This window comes from Amphiura filiformis, chromosome 14 (genome assembly GCF_039555335.1).
Source record: "Amphiura filiformis chromosome 14, Afil_fr2py, whole genome shotgun sequence".
NCBI classification, from domain to species: domain Eukaryota; kingdom Metazoa; phylum Echinodermata; class Ophiuroidea; order Amphilepidida; family Amphiuridae; genus Amphiura; species Amphiura filiformis.
In genome coordinates, this window is record NC_092641.1 from 40867351 (window position 1) to 40883602 (window position 16252).

The following is a 16252-nucleotide window of genomic DNA, read 5'->3' on the forward strand; positions in this document are numbered from 1 at the left end:
CTCCACACACCTTTTGTCCGGGATTTCATTCTTCCACCAGCTCTTTATGGTTTTGATAGCATCGATATCTAGGACAGTGGGAACAAAAGCGAACTCGACCACTGGCCCAATAGCCTTCGCTGCTTGTAGGCCTACACGTTTTTGTGGTATCTGAAAAATACAACATAGTTATACAGCACTATAAAAGGCGTGTTGGATGAGGAGAACATACCCTTATTTGGACACTCAGTTGTTGACGGAGTCACGACTAAGCATTGTATTTGATAGATTTCTGTTTTGATTCTGTCAATATGTTTTATCTGTCACAAACAACATAGTAGAATAACGCCACGTACACACTTGCATTGTTACTACCACGTGCCTTTGGGGTGTTCACCGATTTGGGGTAGAAGGCCATTAAGGGGTCATTTCTGGTCCGAGACGAAATACCTTCAAGATGCTTTTTCAGGCAAAGGCAATATAGCAGGATGACGACAGTTGCAGATATGCATAGCTATGAGCCAGTTTGTATAGGATGTTCTCACAAAATTGGGATCGGGGGTAATCTAGGTGTCATTTCAGGTTTTTTAGTGAATAATTTGGTTGAAAAGGCACATTCAATCAGTGTTTTCTGCAAGCAATTTTTAGGTGATGGTTAATATATTTGTAAAATTGAATGTTTTCAAGGTCGTGGCAGACTAACAGCGCAGGCTCTCATGTTCAAACGCTGCAATAAATGAATGGGATATACACCAGGCACAAAAAGAAACTCGTCAGTTATATTCATCCTTGCTGTTCAATAACTTGATAATTGTGGATTATCTGAAATAAACATTTGTTAATTGGACTTTTCTTTCTCATTTGACACCCTGTTCGTGAACATTGAGCAAGAATTAACCAAGATATGCGCCTCCAAACTCTCAAACCCCAAAATGAAAAGTTGCAATTTTAACGATTCAATTGTGCCTGTTACTCTGTGTGCTTTATTGATTGGCCCGTGGTGCTTGTGTACAATACAACGATGCGTTCCCATTGAAAACCGTTGAAAATGCAACTTTTCTTTTTGGGGTTTGAGGATTTGGAGGCGTATATCTTGGTCAATTCTTGTTCGTTTTTCACGAACAGGGTGTCAAATGAGAAAGCAAAGTCCAATTAACAAAATGTATATTTGAGAATAATCTAAAATTATCAAGTTATTGAACAACAAGGATGAATACAACTGACGAGTTTCTTTTTGTGCCTGGTGTATATCAGTGATGTTTGTGTGTTTTGATATCAAAGTTCAGGCAGTTATGTGTCTTGTTGCCTAAAATAGTTTATGTCTAGTCTGTTATAGTAAGTTTACGACGTCCATTGGGATGCTGTATGGATTCCCAGCAAACACAAAACATTTTCGACATCATTCGCAAAAGGTTAGAAAAAGTTGCCAGAAAAGTGACGTAACTTGGTCCGGAGTAGCGCGGGATAGTATGACCAGAGGGTCTTGACCTGATTACATTTTCAGCGCAAAATATACTAATTAAGTACCTTTATAAGTATAATTTGTATAAATTGTGCGTATTTTATGCGTATCAAGCAAACAGCCTTGTGAACAGATTATCGTATGGGGGGTACAGTGACGTAACTTGGTGTGCGTATCCCCGGGGCGTATCGAGGCCAAAGGTTCTCGACCTGATTACAAAAAATGGGCTTATTGTCCCATTTCTTTCAGTTTTTGTCAGAGGGGCACGTTTCTTTTTCATTTTAGTTAGGGGCCATCAACTCCCCCCGCGCTGGATACTTGACCTATGGAAAGTTAACAAGATCTGCATATGGCCTCTCCTATGCAAAGTAAAAAGATATGTGCATGGCCCCCCTTGTAGAAACAGTGAACAAGTTCTATGTATGACCCCTCCTATGGAAAGTGAACAAGATCTATGAATGGCCCCACCTGACCCCTAACTCATGCTTTATTGCCGTTATAGGTTAAAACATGAGAGGCATTGATGAAAAACAGAACAACGTACAAGCCTAGTGCCCGGTCTCTCTCTCGCTCTCTGAGTCAGATGGCGCAGGATTGCACTGCTGTTGTCTTCGTTTGTCCAAGATGTTGATGGACGTCCCGATTCTACTTCTCAACTCCACCATCCAATGTGACCAAAGTAGTGCAATTTCCTCTCAATGATGGACTTTCTGATGTTTGATGGCATGTAAAGCTGGGTCATTTTAAAGAAAAGTTGAACAATGATGGCACTATTTATCTAAAATCTTGTTTGCATCTTTACAAGGGGTAGACACTTGTAAAATGATATTAGAACATCAGCAAACAGACTAACAAATGATAGGGGAATTTTCAAAAAACTTTTTATCATGAAATGTAAGGTAGAACTCATATTATTTGGATAATTTAAATTTAGAATATGTAAATAACGCCCTTAATTTGCACAGAAATACACAATTTATAGAATTAAAAGTACTACAAAAAGCAGAAAAAGATGAATAATTTGCTGTAGAAACGAAAATCTATGTTAAAAATTGCTACAAAATATATGTGTACAGTTTATTAGTGTGATAGCTGTTGGTATTATTCAGGTCTAGAACTGAACATTATAATAATGTTTTGTTAGAAATATTAATAAATGATCACATCAAACAACCGTGCAAAGTCACCTGGCATTGATGAAGTACCAGCAGAGCTATGGAAAGCAACAGGCAAGGAAGGTGTTGACATAATGTGTCATTTATGCTGTCGCATATGGAAGGAGCAGGAATGGCCGAAAGACTGATGGTGCAGAGCTGTATTTGTTCCACTCCCCAAGAATCCAATCATCGCACCATCAACTTGATATGTAATGCAAGGCAGGTTCTGTAAAATATCATCATCAGAAGGCTGAAGCTAAAACTAAAAGATTTATGAGGAGCAGGCTAGACTGGCCCACAGTCTCGGTTCGGTTCCATCTCTGGATAATGTAACAATAAATAATTACATAATGCCCTATGAAAAAATGCCAAAGTCCTGTAACCCCCTCCGCCCCCCCCCCCACACACACACACAGCTTAGTTTTCTCAAAGCCAAAAACACATTCCTCTTCATCCACAAATCGACGCCACTGATTACTCACACAGTCAACCAGGCAGCAATATAGAAACATGCTCGTATTATTAGTGAACGCGGAAGTCCACTGAGCGCTGATTCCTCGACTGGACCAATCTGTTTGAGATCTCCCTTCCAAATAATCGTTCAACGAAGCCCGGTGATTCCGATGTCAATTACGAAAGCCCCGCCCCAGTTTCAATTCAAATATGGTAGCACAAAGCTATGCCGCGGGATGTGACGCAAGATCGGATAGGACACTTGTCAACAACTGAGAGGTATTGAGCTCAACTGGCACGCGTCTGATAGACCCATGGTACGCGCAATAATAAAAGGCAACCACTCGACTCGGACTTAGGCCTATTGTCCATATTGCGTATATTATCGCGTGCGGTTTGCAAATGTTTGCACATTATTTAGCTAGGGAAGCCTCTTCAAATATCCCCGCGCTGTCAAGCTGCGTTGATTGGTCGGATACAATATCGTTGTGTTAGTCGCTTACACAAACGTTAATGTAGTGAGAACATGACCGTGGTATATAGAAAGATCGCGTGACCCAGGATCGGTAAAAGTGAATTCCCACAAAGTACTGGGAACTGGAAGGCGTATTGCCTACAGATTGGAAGGGTCCGTGTATTGGGTTGATTTTTAATGTAGTCTACAGTACTAGTCGTTATCCATGGCCCCGAGAGAGGGTCTAGGAGCAGGCTGTCTTTCGAGAAGGAAAAGGGACTAGAGACCAGATTGTAAAAATCAGGAATATAATTGAGAAGTGTAAAGATCACAGACTACCACTTTACATGTGCTTCATTGACTGCAGCATGGCCTTTGACTGTGTCAGTCATCCCCAAATGATTATCTGTATTTAATAATAATTTGTATATGAGAAGAAACCAAATAAACTTGAATTGACACTGAGAATGATGGTATTCACTGGTCACATTATTGATCTAATTAGTCAACTGTATCGGGACCAGGAATCTGCAGAACAAGTAATGTACAAAATGGTACAATTTTGGAAGAGGGCTGCAACAGGGCTGCATATTGTCACCAAACCTGTTTAACATTTACTCAGAAGACATCATTAGAGAAGTCTTGGACGGGTTTACTGGTGGAGTCAAATGGGGTGGCAGCAGTATCACAAATCTACGCTATGCTGGTGATACCACCCTAATATGCAGCTGTAGAGAGGAACTGCTGTCCTTTTTGAAATGCACCAATGAAGTCAGTGAGGAGAAGGCCACCTTCTAAATGCCAAGCAGACTAAAGTAATGGTTATATTGATAGAAATGGAACTGTAGAGGACTTTTTGAATACCTTGGTTCAATTATAGACAACAAAGGTGATAGCACATCTTAGATTAAAAGAAGATTAGCTATGGCAAGGACAACAACTCAGAGTATGTCAAAGATCTGGAAGAGTCGTGGTTTATCAATCAACCTTAACGTACGGTTAATTTGTGCAACAGTCTTCTCAATTTCAACATACGGCTGCGAATCCTGGCCAATGACAAAGAATGACAGGAAGAAGTTAGATGCATTTGAAATGTAGTGCTATAAGATGTTGCTGCATGGGAGTATCTGAAAAGACAAACATCTGCATCCATGGTTGTTTGGTGTGATCATTTATTAAATTTGAGAATAAAACATTATTATACATTAAAACATTATTATACTGTTCAATTCTAGACCTGGACAATGCCAACAACTATCACACTTTATGTACATTAACATTGATTAACATTGATTTTCTTTTCTTTTCCAACTTATTCATATCTTTCTGCTTTTTTGCGGTATTTTTTTTTTACTTTAAACTGTATAGTTTTGAGCATATTGAGGGCGTTATTTACATATATTCCTAACATTATTTTCATGATAAAAGGTTTTTTGAAAACTTCGTTGCTATTTGATACTCCTTTTCTGATGTTTTATGCCATTATACCAGTGTCTACCCCTTGAAAAGATGAAAACACGATTTAAGATTAATAGCGCCATCAGTGTTCACCTTTTCTTTAAAATGACGTAGATTTAATTTACAAACAACCGTGCCTCTTCTAGAAAAAGTCAAATGGGAGGTACATGTATAATAAACTGTTTGATTTCCAACCACTTTCTTCAACGCTAGGTAAAGCTATGTCACTCTATTTCCTCCCATCAGCCCCCTGGCAGCAAAGACACAGTTTTTCATGCTCCCATGCCAATAGAGCATCGCGGTGGTTTGATGTAATCATTTAATACATTTTCTAAAAAACACATTATAACGTTTAATTCTAGTCCTGGACAAGGTCAATAACTACCACACTAATATGTACATATATGTTTGATGTGATCATTTATTAAATTTTAACAAAACATTATATAAGTTGAAAACACGATTTCAGATAAATAGCGCCATCAGTGTACACCTTTTCCTAAAATTGAAGTAGTTTTAAATGCTATCAAACAACCGTGGCATAAGTAAGGGGTCAGAGGTTCATATGCAGGATATTGTTCACTTTCCATAGGAGGGCATGCGTATCTTTTTCACTGTCCATATGAGGGGTCATTATGTAGCTTATTCCATAACAGGGTCATACGCAGGGTCATACGTAGATCGTGTTCACTCTCATTTCAAAATTAAAGCTTCATGTAAAGGCATATACAGGTTAGTTGGTTTTAATTGTCCAAACATGGGATGCAGTTTCTCTGGTACACTCGGAGGACTGATTGTTGGCTACACGGCACTGGTGAGCATATTACAGTAAGTCTGATTTGAAAAATAAAGATCCTTGCAAAGGTTATCTCTTTATAGTTTCATCTTACAGATTTGATTATTAGCAGCACGTCACTCCTTGTTGGGTCTTCAATCCTTCAGTGGGTGATGGCAACTTCATAAGCATAGACACGTGGGTGGTTGAAAAAACGGTTAGTAAATTGCGGGCAGGAAAGTTTTACACATAATGATCAGAAATGTCTAAACAATTAGAGCTAGCCATATCAGTTACGTTCTGAGTCTCTTTAGATTGTTTGACCATTCGTGAGCCTCTCTGACTGAAGTAGCAAGGCCTAGTTGGGTGCTTGGATATTATTGCAGAAAGGGTGAAGTGAAGTTGAACTTCTCTGTTGCTTCACAGCAGGACTACATGATTTGTTGGTGTATGCCGTTTTGTTTTCAACTCATTGATCGTTAACATGGTATCGTCATGACTGAGACACCCTTACCTTAGTAGGAATCAGCCTCCAATAACAAAAAATAACTGGACAACTATTACAATTAGGCTTCTAAAGCTAATAAGTTGAGTTGCTTTACAGATACAGACAAAACTTCGCAGACAATCACAAGAATAATGTGTTTTGTTGTACCATCGCAAAATGAGGTTCATTTTCTATATGCAACCTTTTTATGGGACTTCCTTTATAATCCATTTCAATTAAAACACTCCTTATGGGGGCCATTTTGGACACCATATGGGCGGTTATCTTTAATCTAAAGCACATATTTTAAAAAATAACAGAAATGTGTTCCTTGTAACCAAATTCATATATCGAGTCATCATTTTAGGCGCTTACATGTTAACATTTATGGATTTTGCTTAACCATGTTAACTGCTTATTTTGGCGGCCATTCAAAAGAAATTGAAGTGTATTCCTGGTGACAAATACATATATCTAGTCATGTGAGTATGAGCCCCCTTATAAAAATTCCAAGCGGCCTAACCAAAATCGCTGCCCCCCCCCGGCCCGCCAAATACCCCCCCCCTTTTGCACATGCCAATTTTTTGGGATCCCAATTTGCAAGCCTAAAATGGTCTAGATATATTACTGTGAGCGGAGCGAGGATCAGAATTTGCATATTTAAGCGTTTTCATACTGTTTTTGAGCGTTTTATTTAAAAAGCGCTCCATGAATGTGTGCCAAAAAGCACGTGTACCTTCCCTCTCGGCTTGCCAATAATTGTTTGGCTAGCCAAAAATTTCTTGCCCCCCCCCCACACTTTTACCCTCCCTTCTGGCGGCCATCTTGAATTTCAAATATGCAAATAATTCCAAACTGGCAGAAATGTGTTCCTTTACGCCAAATACATAAATCCCACTGCTTCTTGGCTCTCTGTAGTGTAATGGATTTAGCTAAAAGATCTCAAAAATAGACCAAAAATGGCGCGTCATTTAAAAAAACATTAGCTGCAGTGAAAAAAATGGCGCAAAATACTGTTTTTTGTTCAAAAATCCCGCAGCACCTTAAATTTCAATATAAGGTACCCAACTATTCATTTGATGTGCTTGAACTGATTACTAGCTGTTGTCCTAATCGATTTAGGGACCGTTCACAAACACTTGTTAGGAGGGCCTGATGCAAAAAAAAATTCATCACGAACATTTTTCGCCCCCCCCTTACAGATTTCAAAAATTACGGAAAGTTTAACTTTTTGTGGCCATTTTACGCAAACTTTGTTGATTTTGCCCGCCTGAAGTTCACTTTACCCTCTCCCCCATATCCCCCGAAAATGCATGGTTATCTCATTTGTTCTCGAATTTACGGGGTGTAGTACATTTTTTAGTATTTTCGTTGCATTCTAACCCTAACCCGCCAGGGGATTTTTGGCGACGGGAAGGGAAAGAAGGAAGGAATAAAGAGAGAAAACAAAGAAAGAAGTTGTTTGGAATTCGAACCCGAGACCCCTCGCATGCCAACCACTGGCTCGGCGACACTTTGCCACGGGTCTTGGGCTTCGCTGGCCAGCGAAACCGTACCTATATATATCACTTAGGGTGATTGTGTCATCACACCACGTGGGATGCACGCTCGAACAGCGCATACAAGGTGTCAAAATCAAACAAAATCAAATGCAGCGGTTGACTGGTTGCGACAAAATTAACGATTACATAATGCGTGCATCAATGCATTTCATTCCCAGTTTGATCAACAGTAAAGGCTGGTTCAAAGTGAATATTCGAAGCCGAATATTCGCCTTCGAATATTCACTATGAACCGACCCTTATTCAGGCTACAATGGCACTAAAATGAATTTTAATTAAAATACAAACTACATGAAATTTATTGAGAATAAGTTGCCCAATTCAAATAGACATAGCAAACAGTTTTATATCATTATTTTAAGTAAAATCATTCCATATTTTCATGCAGCAATATTCTATTAAATCGTGTTTGGGGCCTCCAAATTGTGGCCTGACCCAGGGCCACCAAAAGGTAAATCCAGCCCTGCCTACGGGCGGCATACACCTTCTGCTGTATGCCCCATGGCCTCCTGGGGGACATACAGTTTCTGATATGATTTTCAGGTAAGATGGGTTGATCCGCAAACTAGCAGTATTTGTTTAAGCATGTTCAATGACGACTGGCGAGTGGAAAATTAAAAATTAGAAATCCAGTTTAGGCAAGCGAGAGCGATCGCTCGCCCCAAACGAAAAGGCCTGGACCCGGTAAACACTTTTAAAATACGTCTTGAGATGAAAGTGTTAACTAAACATGACGTAGGCCTACATTGCTACCTATACTGAAAACGATAACACCATCATTTGATGGTAGTATTTGATTGATATATTCTGCAACGGGTATTTCGCATTCCCAACATCAGCGCTACCCTAAAAGCCCTATTAATTTTACGGAAATGTACCACATTGCGTTTGTTACCTGGAGCTGGAGAGATTTGATCATGTCTCACCTCCTTTTTCAACCAAATGAACGGTAAATAACTCTTGTAGTGAGGGATCAACATTTAAGATTATACAATGGATTTTTCAAGGCTTGATTCCAGAGGGGCGTAAGAAACATAGAAACAGCCATGCAGAAAAAAAATGAACTCAAGCGTACTTGGTGTATCAATCTACATGCACAATGACCACGAACCTATGAAACAGTGGCACGTGAGGCATCCTATGTGGCTATGTTGCAAGGATAGGGAGGTGGCAACCATGATATTGTATAAACACACACAAATAATAATATTTTTAACTACATCAAATGCACCAACATTTTACTCGCTGCGATTTTTGATTACTGAGAAAACTCTGTTTTAGAGAACAACTTTATACGTCTTTTATACGTTTTTTATACGTTTCTTTGTGTAACCTGCAATTAAGTGGTTAAAACCACTTAATTGCCTCATGAAAACCTCACTTCATGGGAGCCAAATACCACATAAGATCATTTTATGTAGCTCATTGACCCATTTGCGTTATAGGCCTATACTGCTTCTAGCTATAATGACATCCTTGTGATCTGGTCAACTCATTGACAGATACGAACCTCAGGAGGGAATTCAATTTTTGGTCAATTCTCTCCAGACAGTGAAACGTAATGACATTTCGTTATACTAAATTTTAAATAAAATCTCGTGACAAATGCCTTAACCCTAACACGCCTGAGTGCTACATAATACTACTTGATATACAGGGTGTCCCAGAAAAAAAACTAACGGGCGAATGAATTTGGACGTAAGTCGAGAAATATACATCAGAAATCAAAAATCTAAAAACCAGCGTGTAGCCCATCTTTTCTGCATATATATGTGACCGTACACCACGAATGAGCCGTAAATGTCCTCAATTGTATTCTGAGTTACAGTGTAAAATGGGCATGAAGGTCGTATTCATAGGTACCTCAATTTGGTGCTACGTGTACCTCATTTAATGAGATACACTTAGCACCAAATTGAAATACCTATGAATATGACCTTCATGCCCATTTTACACTGTAACTCAGAATACAATTGAGGACATTTACGGCTCATTCGTGGTGTACGGTCACATATATGCGAAATTTACTGGAATCGGTTGACTGATTGCGAAGGTATGAGCGATTACTAGAGGAGGCTTAAAGGCATTCCTACAATGCACTATGATTGGGAAATTTGATCAATATAACATAATTTTAAAGGCAAAGTCCCCATTGCCACACACACAAAATAGTAATTTTAAAAATGCAGCCAACAAGCTAATAGTTGAGACTTATAACTTATATTTGACTTTCTTACAGGGAACATTCATATTGTCCCACTGCATTAATTTTATTCATAAGTCTCAATGTTTTGAATGTTAAATAAAAGGATGAAAACACCAGATATTTGCACACAATCCCAATGCAAGGTATGGTCAACTGGGCCACATGTGTACAAAAGCCAGACATACCAAGGTCTGAAACCCCATTTTGTTATGGGAATGCCTTTAAACATCCTCTGAGCGATTACATAACGCATGCGTCAATTCACTTCATTCCAATTTTGAAAAAAAAAAGATCATTCAACACAATGCGCTCTAGTGGTTAATAGGCCTAACTGTCAATGGGCTTCATATTTTGTTCGGTGAAATCATTTTCGTTCTTTATAAACAATTTGTTTCTTGCAAAACATTTAATTAGGTTTTGTACAAATTTGAAAACCTGCACAATATCGAAAATAGAAGCTTACATGTATGATGATGCTCGGTACCTGTAAATATCTTTTTTTGTTAATGTTGATATAAATGTTGCATACAGAATTATTGCATAAATAATTCCAGCTGGCTTAAACATTTCTCACACACGTTAATGTTTTTGGAATATTTCCAAGAAATTATAATGCAAAGTTTAAATCTTTTAAAACTTCAACATTAATGTTGCATGGTATCAAAAATCACACGTAAAGCTGTAAGCACTTGATCATTGTCATTTTTGGCTGAAATGTTCTTTGGAAAGTAATATAACATATATATTTGCACAGCCTAAAGAATTAAAGTTGGAAAGCTTCCAATTGCAGAAATCAATGTTTTATCGGACAAAATAACTTCATCTTCAGTAAAAACATGAATAATATAAAACCGTCGGACTAAATTTAATGAGATACACAAACTTTAGGAAGCGGTAAGCGAGTATGAAAAGCTTACCATGACATTAACGCTGATATCTGAACATGCTCCTTTTAGAATTTAGGTCTGATCGTCGGCTTTTGCAGGCAACAGAATGTAGATTGGCTCAGGATAGATGTCGTATTTCTGTATGTCTTTTTCGTATGCAAGAGTTTCGGGCTGATTTCGGAACAGATGTAGTCTTCTGTACCGTATCAATATCTCAGAAAAAGAGCAGTGAGTGTGTTATATTTCCCGAATGAAAGCTTGCGTCCACGTCTATATTATACTGCTTTGTATACGTAGGCTGGCTATTATTATGATTATACCAAGGATATACCAAACTGTTAAAATTATTTTTTAACCTGTACAGTGCAAATGTCAGCCATTTTGACTATTTCAAGGTCGAGTAATAAGACATTGGCTAATGTTAATCTGTTTGTATATTTTGCTTATACATTTTAGGCAAAAATGGTGGCATTGACTTCAAATTAAGATGTCAAAACATTATTTTTTCAATGATTTTTAACCTGAACATTGCAAATGGCAGCCAATATTTCAAGGTCAAGTGATAAGACATTGACTGAAGTTGATATGTTGTATATTTTGCTTATACGTTTTAGTTGAAAATGATGACATTTACTTCACATAAAGATGTAAGAGCAATATATTTTCAGTGGTTTTAACCTTTACAGTGCAAATGACAGCAATTTTGAATATTTCAAGGTGATAAGCGTTCAAAGTGATAAGACATCGACTGAAATTAATCGCTTTGTATGTTTTGTTTATACATTTTTAGTCAAAAATGGTGGTATTTTAATGTTAAAACATAACATAAAGATGTATGGAAACGACATTGTAAGATAGCTAGGCCCAATGTCACTGGGAAAGTTATCCAAAGTTGTCCAAAATTATCAAAATTTCGCAAAATTTGCTAAATTGCGTAAATTTGTCAATTGACTTCGCCTTTTTTTTGGGGGGGGGGGCAATTTTGTGTAACTTTGTTAACTTTGCGCAATTTTATGCAACTTTTTAAAAAGTTTTGGGCAACTTTGCAGCTTAATGCAACTTTGTGTTACTTTGGTGTTTTTGTCACTTTTGTGTACAATCTTAAAATCTTACTTTCAGCATGATCTCCGCATTCCGCTTTTTACATTTCTCACGGGTACATCCATTTGTACATCCACAACAATACACACCCAGAATATTATCGTCAGGTAGGCCTATACCTAAACACAAGAAATCACATCAGATAATGGTCAAGGTCACTGGTTTTGAAATGAAAAGAAACACCCAACATAGAGAAAGAAATAGAGCATGACCAGACAGTTTGAAGACAGATAGAGATGCACCCAGAAAGACTGACACACAGACACAGACATTCGAAAAAGAAGGTTACCTGTCCAGGCAGGTGCACCAGTAGATTTGATACGCTATCTTACCTTCTATTAATTCTAGGATATTCCTCTTCCTCCCAATCCTATTGACCTTGCCAGTTGTACCTAACATAAGAAATCACATCAGACATATGGTTAAGGCCACTGGTTGCGAAATAAAATGAAACACCCAACAGAGAGAAAGAAATACAGCATGACCAGACATACAGTTTGATAGACAGATAGAGAGACAGACATAGAGACACAGACACTCGAAAAAGATGAATACCTTTCCAAAAAGGTGCACCAGCAGAATTGATATATCCATTAAACCTGGCACTTCCCTGATTAAACCTATCCCTGGCCATCTAAAGAATCAACCAGAAGGAAAATATTAATTAAAAAAACAAAAAAAAAAACAAAAGACAATTGTGCCCTTTGCAAGGCACAAGGTAAGTTAGGAGGATGACTTTGACGACCTGATCAAGCAGCAATACTGTGCTGGATAAGATTCATTTTAATAAGACTTTTTCATCAATTGCCGATTTAACATACCTTGATCGTGAGAAGCTGGCATTTTGAAAACTTGACTCTTGACCCCTTTATGACCCCAACCCTAAAGCTCCCGGATTGCTCATATCGATCGATGGAGCAGTTAAGAGACTTTATGACCCTGTTTTGAACTCTTAATAGTAATATACAGCCCTCCAAACTAAATATCAAATAAGATATAAGTCTGCTATAACCATAACCATAACCTCCTGATGTAGATGCCATTTTTCTTGATTGGAGCAAAGCTTTTGATAAAGTGAGTCATCAATTTTTTTTTAATGTTGCACCATTATGGCATTTGTGGCCCTCCTTGTTAGGCTTTACAATACATTATGTCGCCCCATTCTTGAATACGGGGCCCCAGCTTGGATTCCGCCTCAGGCTAGTCATCTTAAAAAACTTGAAAATATTCAGAAGCGCTTAGCACGCTCTTGTATTCCTGCACCTTGGGGCGAGTTGTCTTATAATGAGCGCCTCCAAAGACTTAGTCTCACCTCACTGGAGAACAGATATATACATATCTTGCCATTGCCTATGTTACCAAGTGTCTCTGTAGTGTGTACGATGTTGATCCCTTCAAATATATCAAGATTAATTTGCGTCATGCAGACACTCTTAAGTTTCATCATTCATATGCCAGAACTGACAGTTTTAAATTCACAGTTTTTAATAGATTTCATGTTTATTTTAACAATATTTACCCTCTCATTTTTACTTTGACATGTAGGCCTATTTGTCATCATTTAGCGCTATACATTCTAAATGTATAGCTAGTCGCGCTCATATAAATAATTAATAATTATGTACCGGTATGTAATATATGTAGGCCTACGGGGGTGGGGTGGGGTGCAGATATGTGTGGGGGTGGGTAGTGAGCGTGTATGTAGGATAACTTTGGGGTGGTACTCAACACATTTTAACCATGACTTTCAATGCAAGGCTCATTGTTGCCACATACCTTTTCTGTGAAATCGCTATAGAGCCAACCGGGAATAGGTTTTTATAAACTTCCATGTTTAAAAACCTTGTATTGTTTTGGCTGCTTCATCATGACTTTCGGTGGGTTTCCAAAAGCAGTTTCAAACAAACACAAACAAAAGGCATCTCACCCACAAAAACACGAAAATGACAAACAAACTTAAAAACAATCAGTTTACAGAGATGTGTTTTAAGTTGGCGTTTAAATAACGAAAGTGTGGGGATGGTATGAAGGTTATTTGGAAGTGAGTTCCAAACGGTTTGCTTGCTAAAACATAGGCCTACAGCGTATATATGTTTTGTAAATGAAAGTTTTGTTAAAAATATTCCCCAATTGCGTGTAAGATTGTTGACTTTTTTACCAAACGTTGGGCAAAGTTGTTTTGAGGAGAGGCAAATTTTAACACATTGGTCCGATGATCACGGTGATGATGAAATCAAATAGTTATCACTCACGTGATGAAAGATCGTGGTCAACATGGTTAGTGTCATTATTAAGCCTAAGAATTTCGTTTCCAATGTTGAAGTTCTGGCAACACTTTAGCTTTGCCACAATCTTCTTACGGCACCCATGGATATCGATTTACAATGCTAGTAGCTTCAGATTTTACGCGTTGATTTTGAAAACATTTCAGCCATCAGTAAAAAATGGTGAAATCAAAACGGAAATTCTGACAAAACTATGATATATCGCTCACGGTGATGTGCGTTTAATAGAAAATGGGGAAACATTCTTCATTAGCGAACTATATTACTTTGAAAAGCTAAAAGGTTGATCAAACCAAAAGCTCGCGGACAGAGTTGAAGCCTATCAAAATCGAAAGCCTATCTAAATTACTGAATTTTAGGCCTAACTTTAACACAAGGATTTGAAACAATTCAGTATTAACCATTATAGTTTTCCCTGCCATTTACTGAAATATTGAAAGTTATTGCTTTTCATTTGGCCAAGAAAAATAATTTTACATTGAAAAGTTGTACCTCAAAATGTTGTTCATTTCAATACATTATTCGATCGTTTGTATTGTCTCATTAAATAACTGAGTGCGCCTTCCACAACAAAAGAATCGGTTGATCAGCGTTCAGAGTGTATTGTGCTACAAACCGATGAAAGAAATAATGTAACCATTTATCAGAACCAAATATAGTACTGATTAAATTATAGAAGCTCATTTTTGGGGACCATTTTGGAGAATCATGCACGACAGAAAGCTGATTTGTTGAATTATCGATATCTTGATCACGGCACGTTAATTTAGACATTTATGCATCTACAACCATGGCCAAAATGTGTTGGGACACTAATGGAAAACGTACACTATATTATGGCCTTATTTCCGTTATTATTAACGTGATAAAATGGAGGTTTCTTTGGTGTCAAGCCTAAACCATTTCCTAACACCCCAACCCTCCCCCTTCCCCACCAATCAATGTTGGGTGCCACAAGGCGCGTGTGACCAAAAAGTCGGATTCAACATTGATCGGGGGGAGTGGGGGGCTTATTTACATTACCCTATCAAACCGTCCCAACATTTATGGCCAGCATTGTAGCTTCCATTTGCTGATGCTATTTTTAATCGCATGAAGCACTTCTTCGCGTTTATCACTAGCACTTTGATCGCCTCGACATGTTAAAGGAGTATTTCGTGATCCTAGCATCCTCTTTTTATGACATTTGTCAGTAGATATCTTTGTGAAACGAATTAATCTGCAGGAAATTTTTTGTACATAAACATTATGTAGCCAGAGGTTTCCAATGGTATAAAAAATCTCAACTTTTTTTGAGAAAAGTGGGGATGAGGCTGTGGATCACGAAATGCCCTTTTATAAGGTGCAGCAAGTTTGAGGGATGCACTTTATCTAATAAAGATGAAGACGGTGGCGTAGCTTCATGGGTACAGAGGAAGTGGCCCAATCGATTTTAAAATTAAGAAAATCCTTATGAAAATTGCAGAAAAACGGATGGTGTCCCCGGCCCGTTACCGCCCCTCTTGTCCCCCCCCCCCCCCAACTTAAGAGCTAAGCCAAGTTTCTTGTCTTGTGGATCGATATTCTATTATAAGTACGCCCGGTACGCTTGTGCAATCTCTGCATGGCTGATTATGTTACGAACTTACGGACCTCTGAAATCAAGCTCATGAAAAACCCTTGCGGGTAACCTTAAAATCTTACTTCCTGCCTGTTCTCATTTCCATTCGACCTCCGTAGTACTTGTAAATTGTTCCTATACAAAAGAAATCACATCAGACATATATTATGGTCAAGGTCACTGGGTTATCTTAATCTTTTACACAAGGAGTGTAGACTTAATTAATCGAGCCATCCAGTCATGCAACCCCATTTAAAAATTCACACTCCCTGTGTGTGAGATTAAGGTCGTGTCTTCCATAGGGGGTGAATGGATTTCAAATGAAATAGCCCAATGCAATAAAATACTTGTATTGAATGAGAATTTGTTCCATTTCTTCGAAAGTT